Source organism: Arachis stenosperma, chromosome 3, assembly GCF_014773155.1.
Source record: "Arachis stenosperma cultivar V10309 chromosome 3, arast.V10309.gnm1.PFL2, whole genome shotgun sequence".
NCBI classification, from domain to species: domain Eukaryota; kingdom Viridiplantae; phylum Streptophyta; class Magnoliopsida; order Fabales; family Fabaceae; genus Arachis; species Arachis stenosperma.
The window spans coordinates 99,820,423-99,845,576 of NC_080379.1; the positions used below are offsets into that span (position 1 = coordinate 99,820,423).

A 25,154-nucleotide genomic window follows, 5' to 3' on the forward strand; every position below is an offset into this window, starting at 1 on the left:
TCTTCACTTTTAGTTTTTCTTCTTTAAATGACTCTTCTCTTTATTAGTGCTTTCGTGCTCTTTCAATTACATGTCTTTATCTTTCTTAAAAAAAAAAAAATTTCGCGTGCGACGCGATCGCACAAGCGACGCGTCTGCGTGGCAGGAGGAGTACAGAAAAATAAAAGTGAACAGAGAGTCACGCTGAAGCGTGGCTGTAGGCGTGCTAATGGCACATATCGACCCACGCGACCGCGTCACTGACGCGTCCGCGTCACTGACGCGTCCGCGTCGAATGGGAAGTATGGCCTCCCACGCGACCGCGTGCCCCACGCGGCCGCGTGCCCTGCATTTTCGACGTAAAAGGGTGCACAATGAAATATTGTGCGAGAGTGGTGCTGGATTGGTGCTGGAAGCACAATCCTTATCACGCGACCGCGTGCCCCACGCGGCCGCGTCCTCCATCTTCTGAAGCACACTCACGCGATCGCGTCACCAAATTTTGGCAATTAAAATGAATCGAACAGAGAGTTGTGCTGGAGTGAGGCTGCACTCGCGCCTGCAGCGCAACACGGGTCACGCGACCGCGTGACTGCCGCGATCGCGTCGTCTTACCTGACACGCACCCACGCAAACGCGTGCCTTCCGCGGCCGCGTCGCATGCGCCGCACAGCTCAACCCAATAAGCCAAATTATCTTATCTTTCTCTCCTCCAAACCCTACTTTTTCTTTTCCCCCCTTCTTTCTTCTCTTCCCCTTCCCCTTCTACCTCACCTTTTACTCTCTCTCTCTCACCACCATTAACAAGGTTTTACCTTCTTCTTCCTTCTTCTCTTTTCAATCATTCTTATTATATTATGTATATATATTTTTATTTTCTTTTTCTTTTCTTTTTCTTTTCAAATCTTTATTTTTCCTTCTTCTTCTTTTACATGGTGTTAGAAACCTTTTGAGTCATCATTCCTCATTATATGCTTGTGGATTATTGCAAATTATTTGACAATTATTTTTCTCCTATTTAAGGGATTGCTTGCATGTTCAATTTCATACTTTTTATATCTTGTTTACCATGCATGCCATGTGTTTGTGAAAAAGCCCATATAGCACTATGCACTTTTCTACATTACTTTACTCTACTCTGCAATGCTTGCTTTTCACAAATTCCCTTTCAAATTTTATTAATTAAATTTCATTGTCAATACAAACGTGATAGTTAGTTTGTTACGAATGGTAACCTAACTTGGACATTGAATGTTTGATACATGCTACTCATACCTTTGCCTGCATGCCAATAAACCTCTCGCATTCCATTGTCCTACATGCACTTGCTATATTTTCATTGATGAGCTTTCCACATGTAATCTGGACCATGTGTTAATGCCATTTATCTTTATTGTGCATTGACTATCGCTTACACTACCCTCTTCCTTGCTCTCTCTCTTTGAATTTAATTTTCTTTCTCTTCCCTTCTTTCAGGATGGCCACCAAGAAAGGAAAAGAGAAAGCTACTTCCAAACCACCAGCAAGAAGAGGAACTAAAAGAGCATTAGTGGCAGAGCCTTCTTCAACCGCAGTCAAGCCCTCAACAAAGAGAGTTAAGAGGATAATAAAGGTTGACGACAAAGAGAAAGCCTTTCCAGCAAAGGACACTGCGCGATTTCCCAATCGCTACTGTGAGCAGATGTTCCCTATCCTAGCAGAAAGGAACTATAACAATGAATACCTTCTCATCCTCCCGCCCAATATTGCCACCTTTGTTGAGCCGCAAATTGAGCGAAGACAATGGGGTTTCCTACGGAGACAGCCAAGGCAGGTCAATCTTTCTTGGGTAGTTGAGTTCTACTCCAACTTCTACATACCGACCCTGCAGTCTATTTATGTCCGGCAGAAGCAAATCCCCATTACAGAAGAGGCCATTCAGCAAGTTCTGAGTCTTCCCCCTATTCCAGCAGGAATGGACGCTTTTCAAGAAGCCACCCTTCAGCGCCAGCGATACCAATTTGACTGGGACTCTGTTCTCAGAGTCATTGCTTTACCTAGCAGCCGTTGGATCTACGGATACCACCGCAACCGCCCTAAGGGAATCTTGGCTTCCGCACTTACATTGGAGGCTCGCGTATGGGCACAAATCATGTCCCATTACGTCTTTCCGAGCACTCATGAGTCCTCCTTCACTGCGGACATGGCTGTTCTACTATGGTGCATCCTTACAGACTAACCTCTGAATCTCTCAAGACACATCCGGCATGCTATGGAGCATGTACAAATCGCGGGCAACTTACCTTTCCCCGCCTTGGTCTCAAATCTTGTCTCAGCAGCCGGAGTCTCCTGCAGAGCTGGGGACACCAAAGCCATGCTTCCACGGGATGATCAATATGTCCCTAACGGGAAATACCTCAGACTTTTCGCAGCCACTACAAGCCAGCCTCCTGAGCCGGTTGAAGATATTCCTTCTTCGACACCACAAGCATCTACCACTGAGAAATCGCTCCACCAGATACTTGAAAAGTTGGATCGGCATGAACAGAAAGCAAAGATGAGACAGCGCCGTAACGAGCGCCGATTCAAACACATCAAGGAGCTACTCAAGGGATGCTTCAGCGACTCAAACACCCCGGACTCCACTTCTTTTACCAGCACCGGGAGCTATGATGATCCCAACTATGGAGATACTACCACCAGCCCACCCCTGTTCCTGACAGATGGCACCGAGGACGGTGCAAAGCCTTAAGTGTGGGGAGGTCGGTCAGTACCTGACTTCCGGAGGTAAATTCTCTTCTCTGACACCAATAATTAGGATATTTTAGTTAGATTTTTCTTTCTTTTATAGAATAGAATAAATTGCATAGATTAGGATAATTGCATGCATGTTCTACTTGATTGAAAAGACAATAAGTTTCTTTCAAAAATCTATCTTTGAAATAAATTTTCACTAATTTTTTCAAAATTTTTATGATAAATCTGCTTGAGTTGTATTTGGAACATGATGTTTGAGCTAAAGAACACACAACCTGTGAAAGATTTGAGCCTTTATGCATGGTTACATTATTTAACCATAATTATGTTATTCTTGTGTGTTTACTTCTCTATGATTGTAATCTATATTTTGTTTTATCTTATATGTCCAATATTTATTATATTTACATGCTTGCACATGATTGAGGCCATTATTTGTTTAAACTCACTTATTCAAATCAAGCCTACCCTTTTCAATTACCCTTGTTAACCACTTTGAGCTTTTAAAATCCCATTTGTTCTATATTGTACCACATTACTAACCTTAAGCTGAAAAACAATTGCATATCCCAAATTGAATCTTTGGTTAGCTTAAGATAGAATTGTGTGTGCTAGTTAAGTATGGGAAATTGTGGGAACAAAAGTTGTTAAGGGAATGTGTCATGAACCCGCTCATGTGAAAATATAAGAATGAAAAATCTATGTGCATTGATAAGCTTTATATATATATATATATATATATATATATAAATATCAATCAATAAATAAGGGGACAAAATTACCCCAATGCTAAATTCAGAATTCAAAGATCAATGCACATATGATAGAATTAAAATACAAGGTTGAAACATGAGTATGGGTTGAAAAAGGGATTATGGGTAGCTAGGCATGAATTTAAAAGTATATAGAATATATGTACATTAGGTGAGAGCTTAGGTTAATTAAAGATTCAATTTATAAAGCTCACTTAGCCATATGTATATCCTTACCTGCACCTTGGCCCCATTACAACTCTGGAAAGACCTCATGATGTTTGCATTGGTTTATTAACTGTTGTTGATTGGTTAAGAGAAAAACAAAAGTTAGAAAGCATGACTAGAGAAGAATAGAGTGATTACCCTATACACTAGAGATTAGAGCATACATACTTTATCAGTGAGGGTTCAATGCTTGAATTTTCATGTTTCCGGCCTTCATAAGCTATCTTCTTGCACTTTTATCGGTTTTATTATATGATGATAGAATTAGTGGAATTTGATTTGTAACTGTATTGAAGAGCTTATTTACTTTTGATCAAGTGAACAATAATCATATAGTTGTATTTATTTATATATGTAGGATTGCATTGCATTTCATGAGTTTCTGCATGTTCATACTTATTTCCTTGTCTCCTTCAAATTAGCATGAGGACATGCTAATGTTTAAGTGTGGGGAGGTTGATAAACCACTATTTTATAGTTTATATTGTGTTTAATTGTGTGGTTTTGTCATGATTCTTACCCACTTATTCATCAATTTAGCATGCATTTAGATTTCCTTCCTGAATTTACCACATGTTTGAAAATTGCTTCCTAGAGACTTTAATTATTTAATTTTAATTCTCCTTTATTCCATTCGATGCGGTAATCTGTGTGTCAAGTGTCTCAGGCTTTATAGGGCATGAATGAGACGGAGATTGGAGAGAAAGCTAGCAAAAATGGAAGGAACACAAGAATTGAAGGAGATAACCAGCGAAAAGTGACGCGGTCGCATGGCTCATGCGACCGCGCGAAGAAGCGCAAATCGCAGTGACGCGGCCGCATGGCTCGCGCGGCCGCATGGCTCGCGCGGCTGCGCGGATTGAAAAGCATAAGCGACGCGGTAGAGTGGACAACGCGAACGCGTGAAGAGGAAAAGCGCCAGCGACGCGTCCGCATGGACGACGCGATCGCGTGACATGCTGATGAGCAGATAATTTGTACGCTTTTTGGCATTGTTTTTAGTATGTTTTTAGTATCTTTTAGTTAGTTTTTAGTATATTTTTATTAGTTTTTAATTAAAATTCACTTTTCTGGACTTTACTATGAGTTTGTGTATTTTTCTGTGATTTCAGGTATTTTCTGGCTGAAATTGAGGGATCTGAGCAAAAATCTGATCCAGAGACTCAAAAGGACTGCAGATGCTGTTGGATTCTGACCTCCCTGCACTCGAAGTAGATTTTCTGGAGCTACAGAAGCCCAATTGGCGCACTCTCAACGGCGTTGGAAAGTAGACATCCTGGGCTTTCCAGCAATATATGATAGTTCATACTTTGCCCAAGATTTAATGGCCCAAACCGGCGTTCAAAGTCACCTCAAGAAATTCCAGCGTTAAACGCTGGAACTGGCACCTAAATGGGAGTTAAACGCCCAAACTGGCATAAAAGCTGGCGTTTAACTCCAAGGAGAGTCTCTACACGAAAATGCTTCATTGCTCAGCCCAAGCACACACCAAGTGGGCCCGGAAGTGGATTTTTATGTCATTTACTCATCTTTGTACACCTTAGGCTACTAGTTATCTATAAGTAGGACCTTTTACTATTGTATCTGTAGACTTTGGTAGCTATCTTCGTTTTATGCTATCTTAGATCATTGGGAGGCTGGCCATTTGGCCATGCCTAGACCTTATGCTTATGTATTTTCAACGGTGGAGTTTCTACACACCATAGATTAAGGTGTGGAGCTCTGCTGTACCTCGAGTATTAATGCAATTACTATTGTTCTTCTATTCAATTCCGCTTGTTCTTTGTCCAAGATATCACTTGTTCTTCAACTTGATGAATGTGATGATCCGTGACACTCATCATCATTCTCACTCATGAACAAGGTGACTGACAACCACTCTTGTTCTACAAGCATATGAGGCTTAGTGAATATCTCTTGGATTCCTGATTGCATGATGCATGGTTGATCGCCTGACAACCGAGTACTCGCCTGACAAACGAGCCAACCATTCCGTGAGATCAGAGTCTTCGTGGTATAGGTGAGAACTGATGGCGGCATTCAAGAGAATCCGGAAGGTCTAACCTTGTCTGTGGTATTCTGAGTAGGATTCAATGATTGAATGACTGTGACGTGCTTCAAACTCCTGAGGGCGGGGCGTTAGTGACAGACGCAAAAGAATCACTGGATTCTATTCCGGCCTGATTGAGAACCGACAGATGGATAGCCGTGCCGTGACAGGGTGCGTTGAACATTTCCAATGAGAGGATGGGAGGTAGCCACTGACAACGGTGAAACCCTTGCATAAGCTTGCCATGGAAAGGAGTAAGAAGGATTGGATGAAGACAGTAGGAAAGCAGAGAGACGGAAGGGAAGGCATCTTCATGCGCTTATCTGAAGTTCCTACCAATGAATTACATAAGTATCTCTATCTTTACCTTTTATGTTATTTTCGTTCATCACTATCATACATTTGAGTCTGCCTGACTGAGATTTACAAGGTGACCATAGCTTGCTTCATACCAACAATCTCCGTGGGATCGACCCTTACTCACGTAAGGTATTACTTGGACGACCCAGTGCACTTGCTGGTTAGTTGTGTGAAGTTGTAGTGATCACAATTTCGCGCACCAAGTTTTTGGCGCCGTTGCCGGGGATTGTTTGTGTATGGACAACTGACGGTTCATCTTGTTGCTTAGATTAGGTATTTTTTTTTCGAAATTCTTGAAGATAAATTCTAGAGTTTCATGATGATTTGTTGAAATCTGGCTGGCTGAGAAGCCATGTCTAATCTCATTGGACCGAGGTTTCAACTTATCATCACAAGAGCTTGATGATTTTTATCAATCTTGCTTTTGGAGCAGTGATCTGCTAAGGCTTGGCTGGCCTTTGGCCATGTCTAGTGTTTTGGACCGAAGCTTTCTTTGAAAGCTTGGCTGGCTGTGAAGCCATGTCTAATTCCTGGACCGGAGTCTTAGACTAGCATTGCACTGATTCCTGGAATTCTCATTAAGAATTTTGATACCTTTTTCCACTTAATTTTCGAAAAACACAAAAAAATTACAAAATCATAAAAACCAAAAATATTTGATGTTTCTTGCTTAAGTTTAGTGTCTCATCTTAAGTTTGGTGTCAATTGCATGCATTCATTCATGTGTCTTAATGGTCTTCAAGTAATTCTTGATGATTTTCGTGTTCTAATCTTTGAATTCAATTGACTTGAGTGTTTTGTGTGTCTCATATGCATTCACATTAGTGTCAGTAGTATACAAACTGCTAAGTTTGGTGTCTTGCATGCATTGTTATTTCATTCTTGTTGCATTTTGATTATTAAAAACCCAAAAATATTTTTAATTTGTGTCTTTTCAAGTCAATGATACAGAGAATTGAAGATTCAGAACATACTGCAGAGGAATTATACAGAAAAAGCTGGGCATTCAAAATGCCCAGTGAAGAAGACAGACTGGCGTTTAAACGCCAGCCAGGGTACCTGGTTGGGCGTTTAACGCCCAAAAAGGGTGCATTTTGGGCGTTAAACGCCAGAATGTATACCATTCTGGGTGTTTAACGCCAGGATGGTGCTAGGGGGAAGATTTTGTTTTCAAATCAATTTTTTTTCAAGTTTTCAAAGTTTTTCAAAATCAAATCTTTTTCAAATCATATCTTTTCAATCAAATGTTTTCAAAATCAATTTCTTTCCTTTTTCAAAGATACTTACTAACAATTAATGATTTGATTGAACATCTCAAATTTGTTGCCTTTTCTGTTGAGAAAGGTTTAATGTTTGAATCATATCTTTTCTTGTTAGGCAAGTCACTAATTTTCAAAATCAAATCTTTTTTTTTTCAAATTTGTTTTCAAATCATATCTTCTCAATCACATCTCTTTAAAACTAATCATATCTTCTTAACCTCATCTTTTTCAAAATAGTTTTCAATCAAATCTTTTTGATTTCTAATCCCAATTTCTTTTCAAAAATCACTTGATTTCTTTCTTACTTTTATTTTCGAAAATCAATTAAGTGTTTTTCAAAATGTTTTCAAAATCTTTTAATTGAATTTTCGAAAATCTTCTTCCTCTCCTCCCACATCCTTCTATTTATGGAGTACTACTCCTTCTTAATGCACAATTCGAACTCTATCTAATCAAGTTCGAATTCTTCTACCTTCTTTCTTCTATTTTTCTTTTCCTCTGACACCTCAAGGAATCTCTATACTGTGACATAGAGGATTCCACATTTTCTTTTTCTCTTCTCTTTCATATGAGCAGGAGCAGAGACAAAGGCATTCTTGTTGAAGCTGACCCTGAACCTGAGAGAACCTTGAAGCGAAAGCTAAGAGAAGCCAAGGCACAACTCTCTTTAGAGGACCTGACCGAATTCTTCAAAGAAGAAGAACACATGGCAGCCGAAAACAACACCAATGCCAACAATGCAAGGAAGGTGCTGGGTGACTTTACTGCACCTACTCCCAACTTCTATGGGAGAAGCATCTCTATCCCTGCCATTGGAGCAAACAACTTTGAGCTTAAGCCTCAATTAGTTTCTCTAATGCAACAGAATTGCAAATTCCATGGACTTCCAATGGAAGATCCTCATCAGTTTTAGCTGAGTTCTTGCAAATCTGTGACACAGTCAAGACTAATGGGGTTGACCCTGAGGTCTACAGACTGATGCTATTCCCTTTTGCTGTAAGAGACAGAGCTAGAATATGGTTGGACTCACAACCTAAAGATAGCCTGGACTCTTGGGAAAAGCTAGTCAATGCCTTCTTGGCAAAGTTCTTTCCACCTCAAAAATGGAGTAAGCTTAGAGTGGAAGTCCAAACCTTCAGACAGAAGGATGGAGAATCCCTCTATGAAGCTTGGGAAAGATACAAACAATTAATCAGAAGATGTCCCTCAGACATGCTTTCTGAATGGAGCATCATAGGTATCTTCTATGATGGTCTCTCTGAACTATCCAAGATGTCTTTGGATAGCTCTGCTGGAGGATCTCTTCATTTGAAGAAGACGCCTACAGAGGCTCAAGAGCTAATTGAAATGGTTGCAAATAACCAATTCATGTACACTTCTGAAAGAAATCCTGTGAACAATGGGACTAGTCAGAAGAAAGGAGTTCTTGAGATTGACACTCTGAATGCCATACTGGCTCAGAACAAGATATTGACTCAACAAGTCAATTTGATTTCTCAAAGTCTGTCTGGAATGCAAAATGCACCTGGCAGTACTAAGGAAGCTTCATCTGAGGAAGAAGCTTATGATCCTGAGAACCCTTCAATGGAAGAGGTGAATTACCTAGGAGAACCCTATGGAAACACCTATAATTCTTCATGGAGAAATCACCCAAATTTCTCATGGAAGAATCAAGAGAGACCTCAACAAGGTTTCAATAACAATAATGGTGGAAGAAACAGGCTTGGCAATAACAAGCCTTTTCCATCATCTTCTCAGCAACAAACAGAGAGTTCTAAGCAGAATACCTCTGACTTAGCAACAACGGTCTCTGATCTAATCAAAACCACTCAAAGTTTCATGAATGAAACAAGGTCCTCCATCAGAAATTTGGAAGGACAAGTGGGACAGCTGAGCAAGAAAATTACCGAACTCCCTCCTAGTACTCTCCCAAGTAATACAGAAGAAAATCCAAAAGGAGAGTGCAAAGCCATAACCATGGCCGAATATGGAGAGGAAAGAGAGGAGGTGGACGCCACTGAGGAAGACCTCAATGGGCGTGCACCAACCTCCTCTGAGTTCCCCAATGAGGAACCATGGGAATCTGAGGCTCAAAATGAGACCATAGAGATTCCATTGGACTTACTTCTGCCTTTCATGAGCTCTGATGAGTATTCTTCCTCTGAAGAGGATGAGTATGTCACTGAAGAGCAAGTTGCTAAATATCTTGGAGCAATCATGAAGCTAAATGACAAGTTATTTGGAAATGAGGCTTGGGAAGATGAATCTCCCTTGCTCACCAAAGAACTGGATGACTTGTCTAGGCAGAAATTACCTCAAAAGAGACAAGATCCTGGGAAGTTTTTCATACCTTGTACCATAGGCACCATGACCTTCAAGAAGGCCCTGTGTGACTTAGGGTCAAGTGTGAACCTCATGCCTCTCTCTGTAATGGAGAAGCTAGGGATCTTTGAGGTACAAGCTGCAAGAATCTCATTGGAGATGGCAGACAACTCAAGAAAACAAGCTCATGGACTTGTAGAGAACGTTTTGGTAAAAGTTGAAGACCATTACATCCCTACTGATTTCATAGTCCTAGAGACTGGGAAGTGCATGGATGAATCCATCATCCTTGGCAGACCCTTCCTAGCCACAGCAAAGGCTGTGATTGATGTTGATAGAGGTGAACTAATCATTCAAGTGAATGAAGAATCCTTTGTGTTTAAGGCTCAAGGATATCCCTCTGTCACCATGGAGATGAAGCTTGAAGAGCTTCCCTCAAATCAGAGACAAATAGAGCCCCCAAAGTCAAACTCTAAGTTTGGTGTTGGGAGGCCACAACCAAACTCTAAGTTTGGTGTTGAACCCCCATATTCAAACTCTAAGTTTGGTGTTGGGAGGTTCCCACATTGCTCTGATCATTTGTAAGGCTCAATGAGAGCCATCTGTCAAGCTACTGACATTAAAGAAGCGCTTGTTGGGAGGCAACCCAATGCTTATATTTTATATATTTTCTTTTATTATGTTTTTTTGTAGGTTGATGATCATAAGAAGTTACAAAATCAATGAAAAAGGCAAAAACAAAATGAAAAACAGGAAGAAAAACAGCACACCCTGGAGGAAGATGTTGCTGGCGTTCAAACGCCAGTAAGCCTAGCAGTTGGGCGTTTAACGCCCAGTCTGGCACCATTCTGGGCGTTTAACGCCAGAAAGGGGCACCAGACTGGCGTTAAACGCCAGAAAAGGGCAAAAACCTGGCGTTAAACGCCAGGAATGGGCATCAGCCCGGCGTTTAACGCCAGAAATAGCTCAAAACGTGATTTTGAGCAACTTTTGGTGCAGGGATGACTTTTCCTTGACACCACAGGATCTGTGGACCCCACAGGACCCCCACCTACCCCACCACCACCCTCTCTCTTCTTCTCCCATTCACCAATCACCTCAATACCTCTTCCCCAAAAACCCCTCACCTATCAAATCCCATCTTTCTCTTCACCACTCACATCCATCCTTCATAAATCCCCACCAACCTCACCCTTCAAATTCAAATCACTTTCCCTCCCAAACCCACCCATACATGGCCGAACTCCATCTCCCCTCTCTCCTATAAATACCCTTCTTCACTTCTTCATTTTCACACAACCTAAACACCACTTCTCCCCCTTCTTTGGCCGAATACACTAAGCCATTCCCTTCTCCCTCATTTCTTCTTCTTCTACTCTCTTCTTTCTTCTTTTGCTCGAGGACGAGCAAACCTTTTAAGTTTGGTGTGGTAAAAGCGTTGCTTTTTCGTTTTCCATAACCATTTATGGCATCCAAGGCCGGAGAAACCTCTAGAAAGAGGAAAGGGAAGGCAAAAGCTTCCACCTCCGAGTCATGGGAGATGGATAGATTCATCTCAAGGGTGCATCAAGACCACTTCTATGAAGTTGTGGCCTTGAAGAAGGTGATCCCCGAGGTCCCCTTTTCACTCAAAAAGGGTGAATATCCGGAGATCCGCCATGAGATCCGAAGAAGAGGTTGGGAAGTACTTACCAACCCTATTCAACAAGTCGGAATCTTGATGGTTCAAGAGTTCTATGCCAATGCATGGATCACAAAGAACCATGATCAAAGTATGAACCCGGATCCAAAGAATTATCTTACTATGGTTCGGGAGAAATACTTGGATTTTAGTCCGGAAAGTGTAAGGTTGGCGTTCAACTTGCCTATGATGCAAGGAGATGAACATCTTTACACAAGAAGGGTCAACTTTGATCAAAGGTTGGACCAAGTCCTCACAGTTATATGTGAAGAGGGCGCACAATGGAAGAGAGATTCAAGAGGCAAGCCGGTTCAATTGAGAAGGCATGACCTCAAGCCCATGGCTAGAGGATGGTTAGAGTTCATTCAACGCTCAATCATTCCCACTAGCAACCGGTCCGAAGTTACTCTAGACCGAGCCATCATGATTCATAGCATCATGATTGGAGAAGAAGTGGAAGTTCATGAGGTTATAGCCCAAGAACTCTATAAAGTGGCGGACAAGCCTTCCACCTTGGCAAGGCTAGCCTTTCCTCATCTCATTTGTCACCTCTGTTATTCAGTTGGAGTTGACATAGAAGGAGATACCCCCATTGATGAGGACAAGCCCATCACCAAGAAAAGGATGGAGTACACAAGAGACCCCTCTCATCAAGAGATCCTTGAGATGCCTCAAGGGATGCACTTTCCTCCACAAGACTATTGGGAGCAAGTAAACACCTCCCTAGGAGAACTAAGTTCCAACATGGGACAACTAAGGGTGGAGCACCAAGAACACTCCATTCTCCTCCATGAAATTAGAGATGATCAAAGAATCATGAGAGAGGAACAACAAAGACAAGGAAGAGACATTGAGGAGCTCAAGCACTCCATAGGATCTTCAAGAGGAAGAAAGAGCCGCCATCACTAAGGTGGACCCGTTCTTTAATTTCCTTGTTCTTTATTCTTCTGTTTTTCGAATTTTAGTGCTTATGTTTGTCTATGTTTGTGTCTTATGATCATTAGTGTCTTAGTGTCTATGCCTTAAAGTTATGAATGTCCTATGAATCCATCACCTTTCTTGAATAAAAATGTGCTTAATTGAAAAGGAAAGAATTGCATGAATTCTGAATTTTATAATAGTTTAATTATTTTGATGTGGTGGCATTACTTCTGTTCTCTGAATGTATGCTTAAACAGTGCATATGTCTTTTGAATTTGTGGTTCATGAATGTTGGCTCTTGAAAGAATGATGAAAAAGGAGACATGTTACTGAGGATCTGAAAAATCATAAAAATGATTCTTGAAGCAAGAAAAAGCAGTGAATACAAAAAAAAAGGGAAAAAGAAGGAGAAAAACGAAAAAAAAAATAGAAAGAAAGAAAAGAAAAAAAAAAAGAAAGAATAAAGTTGTGATCCAAGGCAATAAGACTGTGCTTAAGAACCCTGGACACCTCTAATTGGGGACTTTAGCAAAGCTGAGTCACAATCTGAAAAGGTTCACCCAATTATGTGTTTGTGGCATGTATGTATCCGGTGGTAATACTGGAAGACAGAGTGCTTTGGGCCACGGCCAAGACTCATAAAGTAGCTGTGTTCAAGAATCATCATACTTAACTAGGAGAATCAATAACACTATCTGGATTCTGAGTTCCTAAAGAAGTCAATCATTCTGAATTCCAAAGGATAGAGTGAGATGCCAAAACTATTCAGAGGCAAAAAGCTAAAAGCCCCGCTCATCTAATTAATACTGATCTTCATAGATGTTTTTGGAGTTCATTGCATTTTCTCTTCTTTTTATCTTATTTGATTTTCAGTTGCTTGGGGACAAGCAACAATTTAAGTTTGGTGTTGTGATGAGCGGATAATTTGTACGCTTTTTGGTATTGTTTTTAGTATGTTTTTAGTATCTTTTAGTTAGTTTTTAGTATATTTTTATTAGTTTTTAATTAAAATTCACTTTTCTGGACTTTACTATGAGTTTGTGTGTTTTTCTGTGATTTCAGGTATTTTCTGGCTGAAATTGAGGGATCTGAGCAAAAATCTGATCCAGAGACTCAAAAGGACTGCAGATGCTGTTGGATTCTGACCTCCCTGCACTCGAAGTGGATTTTCTGGAGCTACAGAAGCCCAATTGGCGCGCTCTCAACGGCGTTGGAAAGTAGACATCCTGGGCTTTCCAGCAATATATGATAGTCTATACTTTGCCCAAGATTTGATGGCCCAAACCGGCGTTCAAAGTCACCTCAAGAAATTCCAGCGTTAAACGCCGGAACTGGCACCTAAATGGGAGTTAAACGCCCAAACTGGCATAAAAGCTGGCGTTTAACTCCAAGGAGAGTCTCTACACGAAAATGCTTCATTGCTCAGCCCAAGCACACACCAAGTGGGCCCGGAAGTGGATTTTTATGTCATTTACTCATCTTTGTACACCTTAGGCTACTAGTTATCTATAAGTAGGACCTTTAAATATTGTATCTGTAGACTTTGGTAGCTATCTTCGTTTTATGCTATCTTAGATCATTGGGAGGCTGGCCATTCGGCCATGCCTAGACCTTATGCTTATGTATTTTCAACGGTGGAGTTTCTACACACCATAGATTAAGGTGTGGAGCTCTGCTGTACCTCGAGTATTAATGCAATTACTATTGTTCTTCTATTCAATTCCGCTTGTTCTTTGTCCAAGATATCACTTGTTCTTCAACTTGATGAATGTGATGATCCATGACACTCATCATCATTCTCACTCATGAACAAGGTGACTGACAACCACTCTTGTTCTACAAGCATATGAGGCTTAGTGAATATCTCTTGGATTCCTGATTGCACGATGCATGGTTGATCGCCTGACAACCGAGTACTCGCCTGACAAACGAGCCAACCATTCCGTGAGATCAGAGTCTTCGTGGTATAGGCGAGAACTGATGGCGGCATTCAAGAGAATCCGGAAGGTCTAACCTTGTCTGTGGTATTCTGAGTAGGATTCAATGATTGAATGACTGTGACGTGCTTCAAACTCCTGAGGGCGGGGCGTTAGTGACAGACGCAAAAGAATCACTGGATTCTAATCCGGCCTGATTGAGAACCGACAGATGGATAGCCGTGCCGTGACAGGGTGCGTTGAACATTTCCAATGAGAGGATGGGAGGTAGCCACTGACAACGGTGAAACCCTTGCATAAGCTTGCCATGGAAAGGAGTAAGAAGGATTGGATGAAGACAGTAGGAAAGCAGAGAGACGGAAGGGAAGGCATCTTCATGCGCTTATCTGAAGTTCCTACCAATGAATTACATAAGTATCTCTATCTTTACCTTTTATGTTATTTTCGTTCATCACTATCATACATTTGAGTCTGCCTGACTGAGATTTACAAGGTGACCATAGCTTGCTTCATACCAACAATCTCCGTGGGATCGACCCTTACTCACGTAAGGTATTACTTGGACGACCCAGTGCACTTGCTGGTTAGTTGTGTGAAGTTGTAGTGATCACAATTTCGCGCACCACATGCGCGATCTGCATAAACTGCAGAATCTGAAACCAGCGACTTTGGACCCTATTTCGGCCCAGTTTTCGGCCCGGAACAGCAGACTAGAGTCAGAGAATATGCAGAAACAAAGGGGACACAATTCATTGAGTTTTTTTAGATCTAGTTTTTCACTCTCTTAGGTTTTTCTCTCTAGTTTTTAGAATTTTAATTTTCAATTGGTCTTAGCATTGGAACATTGAGAAGAGTCATTTCCTCATCAAGACTTCATCATTCTAGTTTGTTCTCTTAACTTGGTTTTATTCTTCCATGTTCTTTGTTTTGTTTAATTTTGTCATTCAGATATTTTTATGATTAATTAATGCAAGGATTATTTCTTTTTAATTTAATTTCCATTCCAATAATCATGTCTTCTTTTAATTCCCTTTCATATGCCATGGATTTTTTATTTACAATGAGTGAGTAGTTTCATTACTTGATGGGGAGTTGATTAAAAAGGAACTCTTGAGTTGGAAGGATTGGAAGAAAAATTTGTAATTGGGTTGAATGTTGGATTGCTATCCTGTCACCGACGCCAATCCCTTTAAACTAAGTGGGTTGCAACTTGTGAACAGATCTGGCATTTCTACTTGTTTGACTTTCTCTTACCTAGTAAGGGATAACCAAACGGAACAACTATTAATTATAAATTAATCTTACAATCACACCATCAATGATAGAGATTCTAACCAATCAATTTCCAGTCAAGGCCTTTTATTTTTATTATTTAAAAATCCTCAATTTAATTCCCAATTTACTTAGCTCAACTCTTTTTGGAATATCTGATTAATAAAACACCACACTTTTCTGCAACTCATTGGGAGACGACCTGGGACTTAAAACTCCCAGTAATTTTAATTTAAACTTTCAGTGACATATTTCTAAATTGATAGGCAGATTTTCGGTGAGTTAAGAACTATACTTGCAACGCAACCATTTTAATAAATTTTTAATTCACCAGCTTCTGCACACCATCAGGCAGCGTGATTGATTATTTGGTGATGCAGAAGTATGACAAAAAGAATAGGAATGAGAAACTAAGAATGAAAGGATAATTGAATATTGTATGTTTGAATGGGCCTTTGTGCCAAATGCTAATACAGAAGTGTCCGCCTGACTGATAGCCTAAGATTGCTAATGCAGGAATGTCTGTCTAACTGATAGCATATTGTATGTTGAATGGGCCTTTGTGCCAAATCTCTAATGCGAAAGTTCCCGCCAAACTGATAGCCTAAGGTTGCTAATGCGGGAATGTTCACCTAACTGATAGCCTGTTTCTTATCGTGATGCCAAAATATCTTAACTGACATGAGTTCGCCCATGATGATAATTGTGCCTAACTGACAGGATAAAGAAACTATATTCGGGGTTCGCCCCGAGTAATGTTGGGTTGCGGGTAGACAACCAACGCATGAGCTCATGGCCTGCGTAGGACAGACATGCATCATATTGTTTGCACTTTTGTATTTGGTTGTGTTTTGCTTGTTGTATTTTCCCTATGATTGTGCTAGTTGTCTTATTCTGCCTTGCTTGTGTATTCAATTGAGTCTCTAGTACTATTAGTTTATGTATTAAAGTGATTAATAATTAATGTTGTGAATGAGTTTTGTTTTAAGTTAAAAAAATTTTAAAGAAAGCAATTAATTGTCTAAAGTAAAATTAAAAAGTATTTTCAAGGGCCTGATAAGAGAATAGTTTTACTGAATAAAGTCAATTATTCATATTTTGGTTCATTACTTTTACGGCATTCACTTTCCCTACTGAGAACATGCGAGGACGCTGTTCTCACCCCTACAGATCTTTTGTCTCTGCGACAGGTTCGGGAATCCTTGGCGAAGAGCCGCGACCGATCCAAAGATTTTTGTAAATATATGTATTCATATTTTCTGTATTTGGTTTAGTCCTAGAATTTACTTTCCCCCCGCCATTTATGGTTTTGACTTTTAGAGGGGCATGATTTGTAATTGAGAGTTTTTGAATAAGTCTAGTATATAAAGCTATGTGAATATATATACTCTTTTGGTTAAGTGTTATAAAATAAAGTCTCATTTCAGTTTCTTGTTTAAAATTTTGATTCGTATCCGCGAAGGTTCAATATTAAATAAAAATATTATAAATAAAAAGGTTTAGAGGTAAGTGGCGCCTGGGCTTTTAGTACGTTCATGAGGTACTAAAAGCTAGGGTGTTACATTATGATATCAGAGCAGTTCGTTCCTATTAGAGCCTTAGGAATGGACTGACAATGCTTCAACTATGACGAATATAAGTACAAATAGAAATAGTACATCTAAGGACATATCAAAAACACTTCATTATCTTCCTCGTCCATCTTGAAAAGAGAAGTTTGTAGGGGAGTGAGAACATCATTCTCAAATGGGTTCTCAGTAAAAAGATTTTTAAGAATTGTCGTAAGAAGATATTTTAAATAAAACTATTTTCAAAATACAGTGATTATCAGTTTATTATTCAAATTTAAAATTCGTATTTTTCTTACAAAAATTTCAAGCAAAATAAAATTTTAACTAAAACTTACCACTAATTTAATCATTCATGGCCTCCAGCCTAAACACAACCAATCACAGCCTACGACCCAATGTATAATCAAATCTCGGCCTCTAGCCCAAATCAAATCACCTCGGCCTCCGGCCCAATAATAAACAATTCACCATCGAAACTCAATCTCAAAAAAAATCAATCACAAACACAAACAAATTCAAGGCAAACACATATAAAGAACAGTTACAACAAGTATCATAGTTACTGATGCACCACTATTTCGTGGTACATCTTGTGCTTAATTGAGTGGATTTTATCCACTATTCTCACACTTATTCATACAATTTGCATGATTTTACAACTCCTTCCCAATTTTGTTCTATGATTGAAAACTTGCTTCCTAAGCCTTTAAATTGTGTATTTTTACTCCGCCTTTATACCATTCGATACCGCGATCCGTGCGTTAAGTATTTTCAGGCTATATAGGGTAGGAATGGCTTAGAGGATGGAGAGGAAGCTTGCACAAATAGAAGGAGCACAAGAATTAAAAGAGATAACCAGCGAGGAGTGACGCATGTGCGTGATTTGGAGATTTGCACAGCGACGCGTGCGCGTACCTGACGCGTACGCGTGACACGCGAAGAAGACCATCAACGCGTACGCGTGACTGACGCGTATGCGTGACATGCGCCATGTGCAGAAAATGCAAAAAATGCTAGGGGCAATTTCTGGGCTCCATTTTGGCCTAGTTCCAAGCCCGAAAATACAGAATAAAAGCTGCAGAGTGGGGAAATCATGAGACATTCAGACACTTATTATTCACATAATTTGAGGTCTCTCTCTAGGTTTTAGGATTTCTCTTGGTTTTAGATTTATTTCTTCTCAAATCCAGGTTTAATGTTCCTTTAATTTAGTTTCTCTTCTACTTTAATTGTTCTAGTACTTTGGTTTATTTATTTCTCTCGTTGAGTTGTTTATTTCCCCAATTTGGTTTATGAACTCCATGTTAGATTTGATTTTCTATTTAATGCAATTTGAAGTATTTTATATTTATGATTGCTTTCTTCATTTTGTGTTATTGATGCTTTCAATAGGTTGTTTGGATTTAATATTCTCTTATTAATTTTCCTTGTTTTTATTTTGTGCCTTCCAAGTGTTTGATGAAATGCTTGGGGGGGGATCATAAATTAGACTTTTATGTTCTTGGCTTGGGATGGTAACTTAGGAACTCTTGAGTTACTAATGTCAAAGTAATTAATGATTGGGAGCCATTAAATCTAGTTCTCACTAATTGAATTGGTGGAGAGCTAGGACTTATTGACTTGGATTGATATAGCAAATTGAATTAGTGACGCCTGGGCTTTTAGTACGATCATGAGGTACTAAAAACTAGGGTGTTACATTATGGTATCAGAGCAGTTCGTTCCTATTAGAGCCTTAGGAATGGACTGACAATGCTTTAACTATGACGAATATAAGTACAAATAGAAATAGTACAGCTAAGGACATATCAAAAACATTTTATTAGCTTTCTCGTCCATCTTGAAAAGAGAAGTCTGTAGGGGAGTGAGAACATCATCCTTAAATGGGTTCTCAGTAAAAAGATTTTTAAGAATTGTCGTAAGAAGATATTTTAAATAAAACTATTTTCAAAATGCAGTGATTATCTGTTTATTATTCAAATTTAAAATTCGTATTTTTCTTACAAAAATTTCAAGAAAAATAAAATTTTAACTAAAACTTACCACTGATTCAATCATTCATGGCCTCCGGGCTAAACACAACCAATCACAGCCTCCGACCCAATGTATAATCAAATCTTGGCCTCTAGCCCAAATTAAATCACCTCGGCCTCCGGCCCAATAATAAAGCATACAAATGCAACATAATGCAAGCCTGTCCTACTAGCCGTGAGCTCACTAATAAACCCCAATTTTGTGGTTTATCTTGTGTTGAATTTAGTGAATTTTAACAACTTTTACCACATTTATTTACCAAAATAGCATAGTTTTGTAGTTCTCCCTAAATTGTGCTTAATGATTAAAAACATGCTTTTTAGGCCTTATGATGAGCAGATAATTTGTATACTTTTTGGCATTGTTTTTAGTATGTTTTTGATATGATATAGTTAGTTTTTAGTATATTTTTATTAGTTTTTAATTAAAATTCACTTTTCTGGACTTTACTATGAGTTTGTGTGTTTTTCTGTGATTTCAGGTATTTTCTGGCTGAAATTGAGGGACCTGAGCAAAAATCTGATTCAGAGACTCAAAAGGACTGCAGATGCTGTTAGATTCTGACCTCCCTACACTCGAAGTGGATTTTCTGGAGCTACAGAAGCCCAATTGGCGCGCTCTCAACGGCGTTGGAAAGTAGACATCCTGGGCTTTCCAGCAATATATAATAGTCCATACTTTGCCCAAGATTTGATGGCCCAAACCGGCGTTCAAAGTCACCTCAAGAAATCCCAGCGTTAAACGCTGGAACTGGCACCTAAATGGGAGTTAAACGCCCAAACTGGCACCAAAGCTGGCGTTTAACTCCAAGAAGAGTCTCTACACGAAATTGCTTCATTGCTCAGCCCAAGCACACACCAAGTGGGCCCGGAAGAGGATTTTTATGTCATTTACTCATTTCTGTACACCCTAGGCTACTAGTTTCTTATAAGTAGGACCTTTTACTATTGTATAGATATCTTTTGATCACTTTTAGATCTCTAGATCATCTTTGGACATTTCAGTTCTTAGATCATTGGGCGGCTGGCCATTCGGCCATGCCTAGACCTTATGCTTATCTATTTTCAACGGTGGAGTTTCTACACACCATAGATTAAGGTGTGGAGCTCTGCTGTACATCGAGTATTAATGCAATTACTATTGTTCTTTCATTCAAATTCCGCTTGTTCTTTATCCAAGATATCACTTGTTCTTCAACATGATGAAGGTGATGATTGATGCCCATCATCCTTCTCACTCATGAACAAGGTGACTGACAACCATTCTTGTTCTACAAGCATCTGAGGCTTAGTGAATATCTCTTGGATTCCTGATTGCACGATGCATGGTTGATCGCCTGACAACCGAGTGCTCGCCTGACAAACGAGCCAACCATTCCGTGAGATCAGAGTCTTCGTGGTATAGGCAAGAACTGATGGCAGCATTCAAGAGAATCCGGAAGGTCTAACCTTGTCTGTGGTATTCTGAGTAGGATTCAATGACTGAATGACTGTGACGTGCTTCAAACCTGTAACCTACTGGGCGTTAGTGACAGACGCAAAAGATTTACTCTATTCCGGTAGGGGAGGGAACCGAACCGGTGATTGGCCGTACTGTGACAGAGTATTGAGCATTAGCTTTCACTGCGAGGATGGGAGGTAGCTGCTGACAACAGTGAGACCCTATACGAGCTTGCCATGGAAAGGAGTAAGAAGGGTTGGATGAAGACAGTAGGAAAGCAGAGAGACGGAAGGGAAGGCATCTCCATGCGCTTATCTGAAGTTCCTACCAATGAATTACATAAGTATCACTATCTTTATCTTTTATGTTATTTTCGTTCATCACCATATATATCTGAGTTTGCCTGACTAAGATTTACAAGATGACCATAGCTTGCTTCAATACTAACAATCTCCGTGGGATCGACCCTTACTCACGTAAGGTATTACTTGGACGACCCAGTGCACTTGCTGGTTAGTTGTGCGAAGTTGTGTAATGCCATGGTATTGAGCTACCACGTTTTTGGAGCCATTACCGGGGATTATGAGAGTTGTGAAAAAGTATTGTTCACAATTTCGCGCACCAAGTTTTTGGCGCCGTTGCCGGGGATTGTTCTAGTTTTGAGCAAGCCTTTGGTAACATCAGTGCCAAGATCCGGCAACAACATCAAATTTTTGGTGTTATTGCCCGGGATTGTTCAGGCTGGACAACTGACGGTTCATCTTGTTGCTTAGATTAGGTATTTTTTTTTTCGAAATTCTTGAAGGTGAATTCTAGAGTTTCATGATGATTTGTTGAAATCTGGCTGGCTGAGAAGCCATGTCTAATCTGATTGGACCGAGGTTTCAACTTATCACCACAAGAGCTTGTTGATTTCGTATCAATCTTGCTTTTGGAGCAGTGATTTGCTAAGGCTTGGCTGACCTTTGGTCATGTCTAGTGTTTTGGACCGAAGCTTTCTTTGGAAGCTTGGCTGGCTGTGAAGCCATGTCTAATTCCTGGACCGGAGTCTTAGACTAGCATTGCACTGATTCCTGGAATTCTCATTAAGAATTTTGATACCTTCTTTTTCCACTTAATTTTCGAAAAACACAAAAAAATTTTGCAAAATCATAAAATCCAAAAATATTTCTTGTTTGAGTCTAGAGTCTCATCTTAAGTTTGGTGTCAAATGCATGTTTTTGTTACATTTTTCGAATCCATGCATATATTTCTTGTTTTGATCTTTGAATTCTATTGACTTGAGTATTTTGTGTGTCTCATATAGTGTTAGTAGTGTGCAAACTGCTAAGTTTGGTGTCTTGCATGCATTGTTATTTGATTCTTGTTGCATTTTAATTATTAAAAATCCAAAAATATTTTTAATTTGTGTCTTTTCAAGTCAATGATACAAGGGATTGAAGATTCAGAACACACTGCGGAGGAATTATATAGAAAAAGCTGAGCATTCAAAAATGCCCAGTGAAGAAGGCAGACTGGCGTTTAAACGCCAGCCAGGGCACCTGGTTGGGCGTTTAACGCCCAAAAAGGTAGCATTTTGGGCGTTAAACGCCAGAATGTATACCATTCTGGGCGTTTAACGCCAGGATGGTGCTAGGGGGAAGATTTTGTTTTCAAATCAATTTTTTTTCAAGTTTTCAAAGTTTTTCAAAATCAAATCTTTTTCAAATCAAATCTTTTCAATCAAATGTTTTCAAAATCAATTTCTTTCCTTTTTCAAAGATACTTACTAACAATTAATGATTTGATTGAACATTTTTTGCCTTTTCTATTAAGGAAGGTTTTATGTTTGAATCATATCTTTTCTTGTAAGGCAAGTCATCAATTTGTTTTAAAAAAAATCACATCTTTTCAAATTGTTTTCAAATCATATCCTTTAAAATTGTTTTCAAATCATATCTTCTCAATCACATCTTTTTAAAACCATGACTTTTCAATCAAATCTTTTTAACCTCATCTTTTTCAAAATAGTTTTCAATCAAATCCTTTTAGTTTCTAATTTGAAAATCTTTTTCAAAAATCACTTGATTTCTCTTCCACTTTCAATTTTCGAAAATTATCAATCAAATTTTCAAAATGTTTTCAAAATCTTTTAATTGAATTTTCGAAAATCCTCTTCCCTCCTTCTCACATCCTTCTATTTATGGAGTACCACTCCTTCTAAATGCACAATTCGAACCTTATCTAATTAAAGTTCGAATTCTTCTTCTCCTTCTTCTTTCTATTTCTCTTTTCCTCTGACATTTCAAGGAATCTCTATACTGTGACATAGAGGATTCCACATTTTCTTTTTCTCTTCTCTTTCATATGAGCAGGAGCAGAGACAAAGGCATTCTTGTTGAAGCTGATCCTGAACCCGAAAGGACCTTGAAGAGAAAGCTAAGAGAAGCCAAAGCACAACTCTCTTTAGAGGACCTGAACGAATTCTTCAAGGAAGAAGAACCCATGGCAGCCGAAAACAACAACAATGCCAACAATGCAAGGAAGGTGCTGGGTGACTTTACTGCACCTACTCCCGATTTTTATGGGAGAAGCATCTCTATCCCTGCCATTGGAGCAAACAACTTTGAGCTTAAGCCTCAATTAGTTTATCTAATGCAACAGAATTGCAAGTTCCATGGACTTCCAATGGAAGATCCTCATCAGTTTTTAGCTGAATTCTTGCAAATCTGTGACACAGTCAAGACTAATGGGGTTAACCCTGAGGTCTATAGACTGATGCTATTCCCTTTTGCTGTAAGAGACAGAGCTAGAATATGGTTGGATTCTCAACCTAAAGAAAGCCTGGACTCTTGGGAAAAGCTAGTCAATGCCTTCTTGGCAAAGTTCTTTCCACCACAAAGATGGAGTAAGCTTAGAGTGGAAATCCAAACCTTCAGACAGAAGGATGGAGAATCCATCTATGAAGCTTGGGAAAGATACAAACAACTAGTCAGAAAATGTCCTTCAGACATGCTTTCTGAATGGAGCATCATAGGTATTTTCTATGATGGTCTCTCTGAACTATCCAAGATGTCTTTGGATAGCTCTGCTGGAGGATCTCTTCATCTGAAGAAGACGCCTGCAGAGGCTCAAGAGCTAATTGAAATGGTTGCAAATAACCAATTCATGTACACTTCTGAAAGGAATCCTGTGAATAATGGGACTAATCAGAAGAAAGGAGTTCTTGAGATTGACACTCTGAATGCCATACTGGCTCAGAATAAGATATTGACTCAACAAGTCAATTTGATTTCTCAAAGTCTGTCTGGAATGCAAAATGCACCAAGCAGTACTAAGGAGGCTTCATCTGAGGAAGAAGCTTATGATCCTGAGAACCCTTCAATGGAAGAGGTGAATTACCTAGGAGAACCCTATGGAAACACCTATAATTCTTCATGGAGAAATCACCCAAATCTCTCATGGAAGAATCAAGAGAGACCTCAACAAGGTTTCAATAATAATAATGGTGGAAGAAACAGGTTTAGCAATAGCAAGCCTTTTCCATCATCTTCTCAGCAACAGACAGAGAGTTCTAAGCAGAATACTTCTGACTTAGCAACAATGGTCTCTGATCTAATAAAGACCACTCAAAGTTTCATGAATGAAACAAGGTCCTCCATCAGAAATTTGGAAGGACAAGTGGGTCAGCTGAGCAAGAAAGTTACTGAACTCCCTCCTAGCACTCTCCCAAGTAATACAGAAGAAAATCCAAAAGGAGAGTGCAAAGCCATAGACATGGCCGAATATGGAGAGGAAAGAAAGGAGGAGGACGCCACTGAGGAAGACCTCAGTGGGCGTGCACCACTCTCCTCTGAGTCCCTCAATGAGGAACAATGGGAATCTGAGGCTCAAAATGAGACCATAGAGATTCCATTGGACTTACTTCTGCCATTCATGAGCTCTGATGAGTATTCTTCCTCTGAAGAGGATGAGTATGTCACTGAAGAGCAAGTTGCTAAATACCTTGGAGCAATCATGAAACTAAATGACAAGTTGTTTGGAAATGAGACTTGGGAGGATGAACCTCCCTTGCTCACCAAAGAACTGGATGACTTGTCTAGGCAGAAACTGCCTCAAAAGAGGCAGGATCCTGGGAAGTTTTCTATACCTTGTACCATAGGCACCATGACCTTCAAGAAGGCCTTGTGTGACTTAGGGTCAAGTGTGAACCTCATGCCCCTCTCTGTAATGGAGAAATTAGGGATATTAGAGGTGCAAGCTGCAAGAATCTCATTAGAGATGGCAAACAACTCAAGAAAACAAGCCCATGGACTTGTAGAGGATGTTCTGGTTAAAGTTGAAGACCAGTACATTCCTACTGATTTCATAATCCTAGAGACTGGGAAGTGCATGGATGAATCCATCATCCTTGGCAGACCCTTCCTAGCCACAGCAAAGGCTGTGATTGATGTTGACAGAGGAGAGTTAATCATTCAAGTGAATGAAAAATCCTTGGTGTTTAAGGCCCAAGGATATCCCTCTGTCATCATGGAGAGGAAGCATGAATAGCTCCTCTCAAAACAGAGCCAAACAGAGCCCCCACAGTCAAACTCTAAGTTTGGTGTTGGGAGGCTACAACCAAACTCTA

General features: G+C 39.7%; 2 non-coding genes across 2 annotated transcripts; both read right to left on the reverse strand.

The window, feature by feature from the left end:
- Nucleotides 1-8,477: 8,477 nt before the first annotated feature.
- On the reverse strand, nt 8,478-8,585 carry LOC130972005 (small nucleolar RNA R71). The gene has a single exon (XR_009083209.1). It is a non-coding gene; the product is annotated as a small nucleolar RNA R71 (small nucleolar RNA).
- Nucleotides 8,586-23,434: 14,849 nt separating this feature from the next.
- Nucleotides 23,435-23,542, reverse strand: LOC130971457 (small nucleolar RNA R71). The gene has a single exon (XR_009082676.1). It is a non-coding gene; the product is annotated as a small nucleolar RNA R71 (small nucleolar RNA).
- Nucleotides 23,543-25,154: the final 1,612 nt, after the last annotated feature.